This window comes from Cebus imitator, unplaced genomic scaffold (genome assembly GCF_001604975.1).
Source record: "Cebus imitator isolate Cc_AM_T3 unplaced genomic scaffold, Cebus_imitator-1.0 Scaffold511, whole genome shotgun sequence".
In the NCBI taxonomy this organism is placed as follows: Eukaryota; Metazoa; Chordata; class Mammalia; order Primates; family Cebidae; genus Cebus; species Cebus imitator.
Genome location: NW_016107826.1, coordinates 731,707 through 743,973, shown reverse-complemented (window position 1 = coordinate 743,973; position 12,267 = coordinate 731,707). Strand labels below are relative to the sequence as shown.

The 12,267-nt window shown below is 39.8% G+C and overlaps 1 protein-coding gene across 10 annotated transcripts in view; it reads right to left on the bottom strand.

The window, feature by feature from the left end:
* Positions 1-573: 573 nt before the first annotated feature.
* Positions 574-12,267, bottom strand: part of LOC108292880 — a 168,724-nt gene continuing 157,030 nt past the window's right edge. For 7 of the 10 annotated variants that reach the window (XR_005197641.1, XR_005197640.1, XR_005197638.1 and 4 more), the window contains one exon: positions 574-1,224. The gene's annotated coding sequence lies outside the window, so the exon portion shown is untranslated. Of the gene's footprint in view, positions 1,225-3,152; positions 3,246-6,117; positions 6,218-12,267 lie in introns of all 10 variants that reach the window. The other 3 variants (XR_001820461.2, XR_005197642.1, XR_005197639.1) reach the window with 3 other exon arrangements.

Sequence of the window (12,267 nt, the reverse complement as noted above, 5' to 3'; positions counted from 1 at the left end):
TGGGTATCTCAGTACCACCACCCACGTTTGACCAAATCTTCCTTTTCTTCATGCTAATAACTCACTCAGAATGGCAGGCTCCTGGGACAGGGGTCCTCAAGCTGTGGATCAGTCTGTGGGAGTCCATGGCCTGTTAGGAACCAGGCCGCACAGCAAGAGGTGGGTCAGTAAGCATTGCCACCTGAGTTCTGCCTCCTGTCAGGTCAGTGGCAGCCTGAGATTCTCATAGTAGTGCGAACCCTACTGTGAACTGCACATGTGAGGGATCTAGGTTGTGCACTTGTGAGAACCTAACTAATGCCTGATGAGCTGAGGTGGAACAGTTTCACCCCAAAACCACCCCCCACACCATCAGTGGAAAAATTGTCTTTCAGGAACTTGGTCCCTGGTACCAAGAAGGTTGGGTACCGCTGCCCTAGGGGGCATGGAAGGTAGCGGACTATAGAGACAACAGGTAAAATTCACCTCCCCACTCCCCAAGAAATCCACAAACAATATATTTTTCCAACAGACAATCTATACCTAAGAGGAGAAAATAGAATTTAATGCAAATTAACTCAAACTATAATTGTATTAATATCTCTAAAGTCTACTGAATATTTATGGAATCAATAAAATGTATCTTATCAGAAGTCCAACAAAAAAAGGGGGATTAAAATGTCCCGAGTTGCCCATGTTAGGAGTTTTGGGGTTTTGTTTTGTTTTTTATTAAAGAGATTTAAAACACTTACAGAATATACTTTTCCATTCATTTATTTCTTGTCTTAGGGATAGACCTAATCAACAGCAGAAGAAAAAAAAAATGTACCCTGAAACTAACTCTAAATTTATTGAGGACAGGCCCCACATCTTTGTTGCCCTCATTTTCTTCCCCTATTTTGTACAGTGGTTCACACATAGTAAGTACTGAATTAAGTTGAAAGGCAATGCATGTTTTAATTCACATTAATTTGGAGGGGTTGCACTGATTTAAGGAGCAGCTGAGATAAAAAGGCTAACTTCGATCTTTTCTGATTTCTAGCTAGTGTGGCACACCATCTTGTAAACTTCCTCTGCTGAACCACTGCTGTCTGCTGTGGCATTCTAAATGTCTTGATTGGTTTCCGCTTTTGCTGAAGGTAACGAGATGGTTTTCCAGTGGTTATCTTTCCAACAAGAAAATGTGCAAGGTGATTTGAAGCAGGTTCTCAGTGGCTATCTGTCCCAGTCCTAGAGGCAGTGTATCTGTGGACAAATTGAAACCAATTATTAATCCAGGCCTTTCTGAGAACTTTTCAAAAGTACAAAGGTTAGCCTTTCACCGATCACTAAAATGTTATTTAGCTCAACATTTCAAAAACAACCAGGATCTCTTAGGGTGGTGATACTGTCTAAAACTTTACCTCCCTACTTTAAATAATGATTTTGAAATCTATCTCACCCTCAGGCACAGATCCAAGCCTAAAGAAATCAGAAACATCACATACATGCATATTTGGAAAAGAAAGTTTCCCTACCAGGTAAGGATTCTGCATTTTCATTCCTTGCCTTTATAAGTAGGAAAATCCGCATTCGTGGTCCTAAGCCTTACCCCTTTGTGAATTGTAAAGTCCCTGCCTATGTCCCATCCTGTGGCACCATATGGATGGCTGGGAAACAACAGCTGCAGATAGAGAAGTGTGCTGTGAAGCAATCAGCCAGGCAGAAGCACACTTTCTTCAGCAGAGACTCTGAACCAGCCAGGTGGGTCAAAGACAGAGGCATACACGAACACTTGAAACATCAGCTAGGTAACGGGTCCCACGAGAACACTATGGAAGTATCCAGTCATACCTTGTATATTAATTACATTATCATGGACCAGAAAAGAGAGGCATCTTTACGAGAAATATTTCGACTCATTCACATGCTCAGGGGCTGCTTTCTCTTTGAATTGTCTTATTGTAGACCCTGCCTCCACCACCTCTCCTTGCTAAGGCCCTCTTCTTCTCAGCCTGGAATCAGATGGCATCCTAGTTAGGCCTACACCACCTCTGCCATGTCTCAATTCCTTCCAAGTGATGCTACCTCCTCTGGGCCTCTACCGCAGTTATTCATTCTGGGCTCCCTCTGAGCTTGGGCCCCTGACATCTACACTTAAAAGGCTAGCACTTCCGTAACCTTCAACCCATCCTCATCACAGCCGGCCTTAGAGAAGCAACTTCAGCCCAGCAGATGGTGAGACTGGAATTCTATAGTTGACCACAAATGCATTCAGTTGCACTAACTTTACATTCCTTCTTCATTTCTCCCTGTTTTCCTAGCTCCAAACACTTTGACTCAATCCTCACAGCTGGTGTCTGCCCTGACTGGATTTTCTGTTTCCTACAATGCCTTATGCCTTGCCCTGAACTTAAAATCTACTTGACTAGGGCCCTTATAAAACTCTTCCCTAGATTCCATTCCAGGCCCCCAGCTGCAAGCTGGGATCCAGCTGTGAACAGACTGCCTTCTTCCATGATAGCACCCCTCCTGACTCAAAATCTCACCTGACATCTACAATTCTAGTGGCCCAAACCTCCTGCTAAATTAAATCTCAGGTATCAACACCTTCCCTGAACTAATCCCAAGATCATCACATCCATTTGGTCACTAAGGATTGGGCTGCTGGCTCACCCTAGTGAAACCAGGTTCCCAGTCCCTAATACACCTAATGTTGGCTTCCTCCTGTTTCCTGGAAACCTATGCTGCTGAGACCCTTCATAGGAACCTCCTCTGCCCAGCCTAGACAAATGATAGCACTATACACATGATTATTCAGTCAGTTATTAATTTATTCTTACCACATTCTATTATTAATGGCCTCTCCTATAGCCTAACCCCTGCCTGATTTTTGACATCTTCCAGTTTCTTATTTCACTTCATTTTCTAGTGTCCAACATGAAGTCTCTGCTTCGAGCACACAGGTCTACTAACCTCTAAGCTCATTCTGAATCTTTGTTCACATTCTCTTTTCTGCCTTCTTAATTAGCTCCAAAATTTTCATCCCTTGGCCTGACACTTGTGACACAATCTAAAAAGTCTTCCCCAAGAAGCAAATCCACATGAATTTATCCCTTATCTGGATTCCTTCAGAATAATCAATATCATACAGTTTAGCACTTGATTTTAACTAAATGTTTGGTAAACATTACCTTCCCCAAAAGACTGTGCTAGCCCTTTGAGAACTGGATAAAGGTCATGTCTTGTACTTATTATGCTTTCTCCAAAGTGCATGGTGCTGATCTCTAGAAGGAGAAGGAGAGGAAAGTTCCACCCCATCTTCTCCTTACCTCTACCCAATCCCATCCCCAAGGAGGAAAAGACACAAAATGACTGAATCAAGTTACCCAACTCAGTTAAACTTTTTCTTTTTTTGTTTTGTTTTGTTTTTTTGAAATGGAGTCTCACTCTGTCTCCCAGGCTCGAGTGCAGTGTTGCAATCTCGGCTCACTGTAACCTCCACCTCTCGGGCTCAAGCAATTCTCCTGCCCCAGCCTCCCGAGTAGCTAACTTTTTCTAAGAGGGAGGAGCTTTTGGTGTACTAGGAGAAAATGTTAAAGCTTTAACTTCTGTGGGCTCTCGCCTCTTTGGGGTTCATCTCTTTAAGGTTCTCACTCTCTTTGGATTGCTTCTTTCTACTTCCACATGGCCAGTGTGATAAAACTGGACTGAAGCTGCCTCTGAGCTGAGCTCAACAGAGACTGCTTTAGGTTTGGAGTAGGAGGGCTGGGGCCCAGGTAGCCTAAGAACTTATGTGTATATATTAAACACTTGAGGTGTAGCCTGTGCTCATCTCCTCTGAGTACCCGTGGCCTCAAGAAACACGTGGGCAAGGATCTGAATGCAATTAGTATCTAAGTATCTTCTCAATGAAAATGTACTGATTTTTCTATAGTAAACATCTAAATTACATCAGAATAGACCAAGAATTCTGAGAAAACTTGAAGTTCTCGGTCAGTGTTATTTATAATTCATGCATTGAGTACATCCCTCATTCAAAACCTTAATTTAATTTTTATAAAACCTTAGAGGCATTTCTTTAAGAACACACTTCTTACAACATAGATCTCTCAGTCCAAGATCTTTATGAGAGTTAGGATGCAAGCAAGACAAATCCTGGGGGTTTTGTAAGCCTTCCTGCCAACGATTAAAGCCAGTAGACTTCTACCATAAAATGTTTTACTGGCTCTTACAGATGACCACAGTCCACTGTAGAATCATTTAATATTCATGATATGTCACATATTTTGAATATTTAAATATACCACACTACATACATATAAACATAACCTTACTTGAAAAAAATTGGATAATGGATTTAGGCATACCCCAAAGTGTTAAGGTCTTTCATCACTTGGACAAGTCTGTGGGGAAAACTCCACTTTGAAACAATGTTTTTGTTAGCATGTGACTCAGAATGACAACTGTCTCCTAATACCCACTGCCTACTTCTTTTTATTGATAGAATCCTTGAATTTTATGGGATGAATGGCCGCAAAAAACTATATTTTCAGGCCTTCCTTGTAGCTAGGTATGACGGATGGGATGTGAGTAGAAACCAGGAATACCTGTGATTTAAACTCTTAATACTAATACATGTGGCTCAGTCACTTCTGTGACTGAGGTGAGAACATGCTTGTAGGAGAGAAGTCTGTGGCTTGGTGAGTGTGCATGGCCAGCAGTCTCCAATCTGTGCAGGTATTAATGTGTCAGGGCTAAGTGTTCCAGGATTTCTCTAGAGGCTGGCAAGGGCTCCTGAAGCAGTTGTCATTTCCGTCTCACCAGTATATCAGGGTTGGAGAAGTCCAAGCCTTAGAACCCTATTTTCTTTCTATCTGGTGTTTTCCTGCCAGAATACCATGGGCTGTAACTTGTTTTGAGTTGGAAGCAGTTTGCATGTACACTTGTAAATTTATTCATCCTTTTAATTTATGCAAGGTTTATTTTGCCCACAATTCTCAATCCTTTAAGCAATGACGACAAATTTTGGTTTTCTATTGTTATGTGAGAACATCAGGCCACAGCAACATGCTATTGTGTAAGGAAAAATAAACTGTTGCAGAAAAAAAAAAAAAAAAGTCAGAAGTACAACCTCCAGGGAGTGCTCTTAAAGAGAACGCATATGCATCTTCAGACATATTAATGAAGCCAAAAATCCAGGGATAACAGAGGTATCAGACAGAAGTTTACATCTCCCTGACCCAACAATCTAAACATAAGAAACCAGGACTGCTACAGCAGCTTTGTTGTGTCAAGGAGCTCCTTCTTTCTTAAGCCACTATACTTTGGTATCTCTTAACCAGAATATAGGTTAGGTTGCTATAACAAATACAGCACCATAATTCCAGCTCTTTCACTTTATAGCTGACCTATCTTGGACGAATTACTTAAATTCTATAAACTTACACTTTTGTCTGTATCTGCTTCACAGGGTTGTTGTCAGCAACATGAGACTGTGTCTTTTTTGGGGGAGGTGAGTGAGGGTCTCATATCCCCAGCTTCTAGCACAGTACCTGCATATAGTAAGCATTCAATAAATACTATGCTATTACTGCTGATCTTACTCACATGCCAGATCTAGACAAATAATGCCAGACCTTCACAACTACCAGCCAGTATTTCTAATAAAGATCTGATATAATATAAATAATCAACATGGTATGCGTTAGAATGATCACATTTTCTGACCTAAATCTTAGAAAACATGGTCTGACAAAAGATATTTTCTGACTTGTGAATTTATTTTTATGAAAACCCTTATATGTAGAACCACTGGTCATCAAATTAATGAATTGACTTAACTTTTTTAAGTGATCCACTTGAATTGGGCAGTACTGGAAAACCAAAGGCACATTGCCCAAGAGTACTGGCTGTGCCCCTGCCAGTTATTATTGCAAGCTTCCACTGTTCATGCATACACTGTAGAAAAGCCTGATTTTTATAACACATTTATGATTGTGAATTTCTATTGTAATAGTACAGATTCTCAAGAAAAATAATTCTTCTGTTTTCTCAAAGGAAGATGGGCACTTTTTTTTGCTTCTACAAAAATAGCATGGATGAGAGTTTTCAGGAAAACACATTTCTCCTATTGAAGAGCACTTAATAAACACACACCTGACTGCTTTCATTTCACCACAAGTGGTGCCCATTTGCCAGTCATCGAAGTAATTCAGTCTGCTCTGTTGAGGTGATGGATTCTACAAACTGTATAAGACTGTCATTAAGGGGAGGATAGATTACAGTCTCTATGCAGGACATTACAGTACTTACATTTCTCACTCATACAGCTTATGAAACATAGGGGAAACAAGAAGATGAAAATCAAGTTGAACATGGACTTAATGCCTTTCTCTCCCAATGAATGGAATGAGCTGGTCACACTTTTTACTACTTATATATAAAGTTCCATTTCCTTCTAGTTAATATAAAAAGCTTTGATAAAGGACACAAAGATTATGCACCAAATTCATTATGCAGTAATTTAAGTCTAACTTGAGGCCTTTGTGCCTCCACTTTTAAAATATTATTCTTTTTTCCACACTATTTATATGGCCATTTTTGCTTCTCTATAATTTTTACTTACCTACTTAAAATTCTCATCTAGAATGGACATTATATCTAGAGTAAAATTCATTAATTTGGGTGAATTGAAAAAGACAAGCCTGAATGAATGAAAAGTCTAAAGTATGGACAATTATCAAAAAGATCATGATAACAGCAACAGCTGACATTTGGGAGTTTATTACATGAAAATCACTGGGATTTTTACCTTACATGCATTATCTCATTTAATCCTCAAAACAGTCCTGGAGCAGGTATTATTATCCCCTTTTTACAAACTGGAAAACAGACTTTAAGAGACGTTAACTTTCCTAGGGCCACATAGCTATTAAGTAGTAGAGCTACTTCCAAATTTGCAGTTATCTGACTCCAAAGCTCGTGCTCTTTACAGCCATACCAAACTGCTAGGTTTTTCCTTCAATCGCTAATAATAGCAATAAAAGTAATACCTCAGAGGAGGTTAACAAAACTATAAAGTGCCAAGGAACCCTAGTTTAGTAAACAAAAAAAATATTAATACGTATTTAAAATTAGCTCACCACTTATTTTAGGTAATACTTACCTGCCATTTATGAAGTAACTACTTCACACAAGGCATTTCTATACATGAAAACTGACTCTCACAACAACCTCATAAAGTAGATAACTATCTCCATTTTACAGATGGAGGAAAATACTCCATGAAGCTAAGGTCACATAACTAGTAAGTGGCCTAGTGTTTGCGACACTACTTCATTACCTCTCTTATAAGGTCTTTCTCTAAAGTGCTGGAAAAGTCTGCTTTTTAAAGTTATAGTGCCACCCCCCCTGCAATTTTATTTATACTATTTATTAGCTCAGTGAAGCTTTAGTTTAGAGACAATGCAAAGGTAAACTTTAACCCAGGCCCCAACCTCATTTTCATAAATTCCAAATTTAGTGAGGTCTATGTTAATGGGTTTTACTGTATATGGAAAAGAGTTTAATAGTCATTTAGCACTACTCTATCCATTAATAAATCTAAAAAGCCACACAAAGGTGAAGGAAGGAAGAACAGTTACCTCAAAACTAAAACAGATAAAGAGTGCCTACAGTTTGTACTCCAGCAAAAAAGTCAGAATATTAAATAGTCAATACATAACAACAAATTCAGTTTTATAAGTTTATATGCTTATTCATCAATTAAAGAAAATTAACCTAATCAGATGCTCATATTAAGGAATGCAGCCTTTAATTATGATAGCAAATCAGCAATCATAATTAAAAGTCCATTTCTAATCTCTTTGGTGTGCAGTGGAATGATCTAACAGTGAGGCTGCCTGGCTCTTTCCACGGTGCTGTGTAAAATGTGCACAGTATGTGATCATTCCTAGCTGTTGAACATGTTCATCTTTGCTACTAGTGCTGCACTTGTTTCTGACACAGATATGCTTCTATGTGCACACTGAGTGGGAAACATGTAAAAGATATGACAGTGAAAAAAGCACATGTCTGCAACACTGTTCCCACCAGGCCTACAGCCAGTTCCATAACATACAGGAGTTTTTTTCCCCCTTGTAGGTCATCACCATACTGAAAATATTCTAAATAAATTCTACATGCTTCAGAGGGGGCCAGCTGAAGCACTCAGTATCCCACAACTCTGTCAAGTTGCATCATGCTTTTTTCTTTTCTTTAGGCCAGCTTGTGAAAGAGCTATCACATGCCTCTCTGCAAGGGACACAGCCTTGGGACACAAGCAAAGTAATCCAGGTAAAGGATAGCCAACTATTCTTTAGGCCTGATGCACTGTGGAATGGGTGGCAGAAGCAGATTTCAGGTCCCTTATAGTATGGCCAGACTCTCAACAGGTCATCTACCATTTCTTTTATAATCGATTTTGATTTCAAGTCACTGGAAAGCATTACTGAAAAAGAATATGGAGTCTTACTCTTTGGACTATTCAATGCCATAGCAAGAAAAAAAATCTTCCTGGGTGTGTTAGATAAATTGAGCATTCTCAGAATCCTTCCCAACCTATGAGTTCCTCATTATTATTAATCAAATACCTCCTAGTAGTTCTCCTTCTAGGAATCTATCTTACAGAAATAGCAGCACAAGTTCACAAAAACAAAAACATTACCATGTTCACTACAGTGTTATTTGCAATAGCAAAAGTATTAAATGATCTAAATAGCCAACAGTTGAAGGATGATTCATCATGGACCATCTATGCTCCAGAACACTGTGCAGCCATTAAAAATAACATAGTATGCCTCTATTTACTGGCATGAAGCTATGCTCAGGGAAAAAAGGATGATGGACAAAATGTATAGTGTGATACCATATTTGGAAAAAATACAACTGTGTATATATACAAATATATGTGTATAAAGAGAAATTATATGAAAAGAAATATATCTGTCTTAGAGACATATAAGTATAAATACGTAGGTATGTGTATTTCTGTTATGTGATATTCAAGTAAAAACATTTCTATTGCTGCACACAGTGGCATGCACCTTCAGTCCCAGCTACTCAGGAGGCTGAGGCAAGAGGATCACTTGAGCCCAGGAGTTTGAAGCTATAGTGGGCAAAGACAGTGCCTGGGAATAACCACTGCGCTCCAGCCTAGGCAATACAGCAAGACTCTATCCTTAAAAAAAGTTTCTATTACATACTTATATAAACACATATTTGCATATACATAGAAAAATCAAAAAGAATATACCACACACATTAATAGTGGTCGCTTCTGGAAAGTGAATTTGGAAAGACAAAAATTTAACTTTTTACTTGTACAGATATGTGTTGAGGTTTCTAAAGGATTCTGCAAAATTGACACCCCTTCCTTTCCTGGGTTCTGAGCAAATCAAAAAAATACAAAAATAAAACAGATGGCGAACCAGAATATAACCTTTATTACTGATTGCAGCCAAAGTGGAGGAAGTAGCTTAGTCTGAAATCCAAAACACACCTGGCTACGCTATATAATTATATCATCTTGGGGCCGGGCATGGTGGCTCCTGCCTATGATCCTAGCACTTTGGGAAGCCGAGGCAGGTGGATCACTTGAGGTCATGAGTTCAAGACCAGCCTGACCAACAGGTGAACTTCCATCTCTACTAAGAACACAAAAAGTAGCCAGGTGTGGTGGCACACACTTGTAATCCTAGCTATATGGAAGGCTGAGGCACAGATCAAAGTGGAGGTTGCAGTGAGCCGAGATTGCGCCACTGCACTCCAGCTTGGGCAACAGAACAAAACTCTCTATCATTAAAAAAAAAGAAAGAAAAGAATTATATAATCTTGGCAGACCAGGACAGCAAAAGCTGGGATGAGCCCCCAGCCTCAGGGAGAAATGTACGTTCTTGATAGGCAGGCCCTTCCCCAGATAGAACGAGCATGGCTGGCAGTAAGCTGAGCTAGCCCACTTATTCACCCCAAGTTTACCAATTAGGTAAGTCACTCCTCTATAGGGCAGAGTGAGAAAAGCAGGTCAAGTAGGAGTATTATCTTTGTCTGAGAAAGTAGTTTTAGCACACCTGGGGTGACTGAATCCAGACTGCAAAGGGTTAAGAGTAAATGGTGAAAAGGCAGAGGCTGCAGAGCAGACAAGTCAAGAAGAATTGAAAGAAAGGAGGCTGGGAGCAGGGAATTTAAAAAAGGATTTTTTAAAGGAAGAGGCCAACAAAATGTCAAAGGTGGAAAATTGAAGAGACAAAATAATTTACAGGGAGAGTCTAAACATAGTGATGGAATCATGGACATAAGTGAATGTGGCCACCTCTTACTGAGACACGAACAAAAGGGAAGGAAGAGAAGTTGAGTTCTTATCACAGGACCAATTCTGTAAAAAGAAGGATAGATCCTAAGGCTAAATCCAGAAAACAAAAAATAAACTTGCAGACTGCCAAAGAGCTGGCTGTGCTGCAGTCATGATAAAACTCAGCAGAATCAAGACCTACTTGTAAATGTTTTATCAAACTGGGAAAATTACAAGAAATAAGTGATGTATTATTTGTAAGACTGCTTAGATTAGTATTGATATGTACATACTCTCCATATTATCCAAAATCATGCATCATGACATCAGTTGATTTACATGTTCCTTTGTCCCTGGGAACCTTAAGGAATGAAGTTTTTCATAAGAAACTCTGAGTGATTTCATCTTGACTGTCTCTGCAATTTTTCATTGCAATTCTGGCTACCATTCTATCATATGCCCCAAATCACAATGCAATATAAAGTATAATCAAACAGACCAAGGATTGGTGGGAAGAGTCCTATTCTACAAGTCTGGCTCCATACTTTTAACTGATAGAGACTGAAATGTCTGCACTGGAAATGTTTCTGTATTTCCACTGATCTATTTTCATGCCGTGGTTTCAACAGCCTCAGAAGTTCCAGTAGGAAAAGGCTGCTTCTGGTAAACAGATTCCTTTGAGTTAAAAAAAAAAAAAAAAAGAGGGAAAGGCTTCGTATTTTTCAACAGCCCCCTTGATATTCTTTATCAGGTTTTAAGGTTATGTTCCAAGTCTCTATTCTTCGATGTGGTTTAGCTTTACAACCAGCTGCCCCCACTTCACTAGCAGTTTTTGACGTCATCCAGACTTTGCAAAATGTGTGCTACAGCCCCTACTCGGGCTTCTCAGCTGCTGTGAAAGTTATACTGCATTTGGTTAAGTGTGGAGGCTGGCACCAGAGAGGATCCATGATGGTGATTATCATGCAAATCAGCCTCCTGCAAGTCAAGCTCCTCCGTGGAGGCCTTCCAGCTCTGCTTCCCCCAGGGCCGCTCCATTGTCCCTAGCATAAAGCTAACCATCTTCGCTGCCGACACTAGACGCCGCTGAGATTGGTTCTCCTGACAGATTAGCGGGCAGCAATGAATCTTTCACTTGGGGTAGAAATATGATTTTATTTAAGAAAATAACCATACATAATTGGGCTTCTGTCACTTTAAATTTTAATGGTGAGAGTAATATGGAGGCTTCTGGAACTTTAAATTACAGCTTTCAGAAGCTTCACACTGAATCTTTCAATTATTCTCTGTAAGTACTTTCTCAAAGCATGTGCCACCATGACATTGATATCACAATTCAAATCTAAATTCAAAACTGACTGCAAGGCTATGAGCTATGTGCTGGCGTGCATGCTGCCTCATTTTATCTTTGAACATCTGACGAGGCGAATCAAGAGGCGTTCTCCCGGAGCCCAGCCAGCTGTTTGCCAAATATTCAAATGCCCTGACATGCAGAAGAGCCTTTCAGATTTCCCCACATCAAAATTAGCAACGACCCCCTATTCTTCCCATTAGCTTCTGGCTCACCTACATCCTTTCACACAGGCCCGCCTGACTCACTCAGCTAAGTGCTTGCTCTTGCTCACCTCTCGGGTTCCCTGACTCCAGCAATTGGATCTGGTGTATGCTGCAGAATGGCAGCCAGTTCAGACAAAACCATGGGGGAGAGTTTTCAAGTCAGTGTTTCCTTGAAGTGGATCTGAAAGAGTGGCTGAGGTGATATTTGCAGTAGTAGGAAGGCAGAGAGCAAAGACAGCATGCAGGTTTTACTTACAATACATTCATTAGGCCGGAACAAAAAATGAAATTGGAAAGACAGTAGCCAGGGGAAAGTGAAAAGGCTTTCCTTTTCCTTTAATTTTGGTGTCAACTTCCTCGTTATATATTCATTTTATCATTTTTAATATTTTTATCTTCATATTAAAACAAGTGGAAAGGCA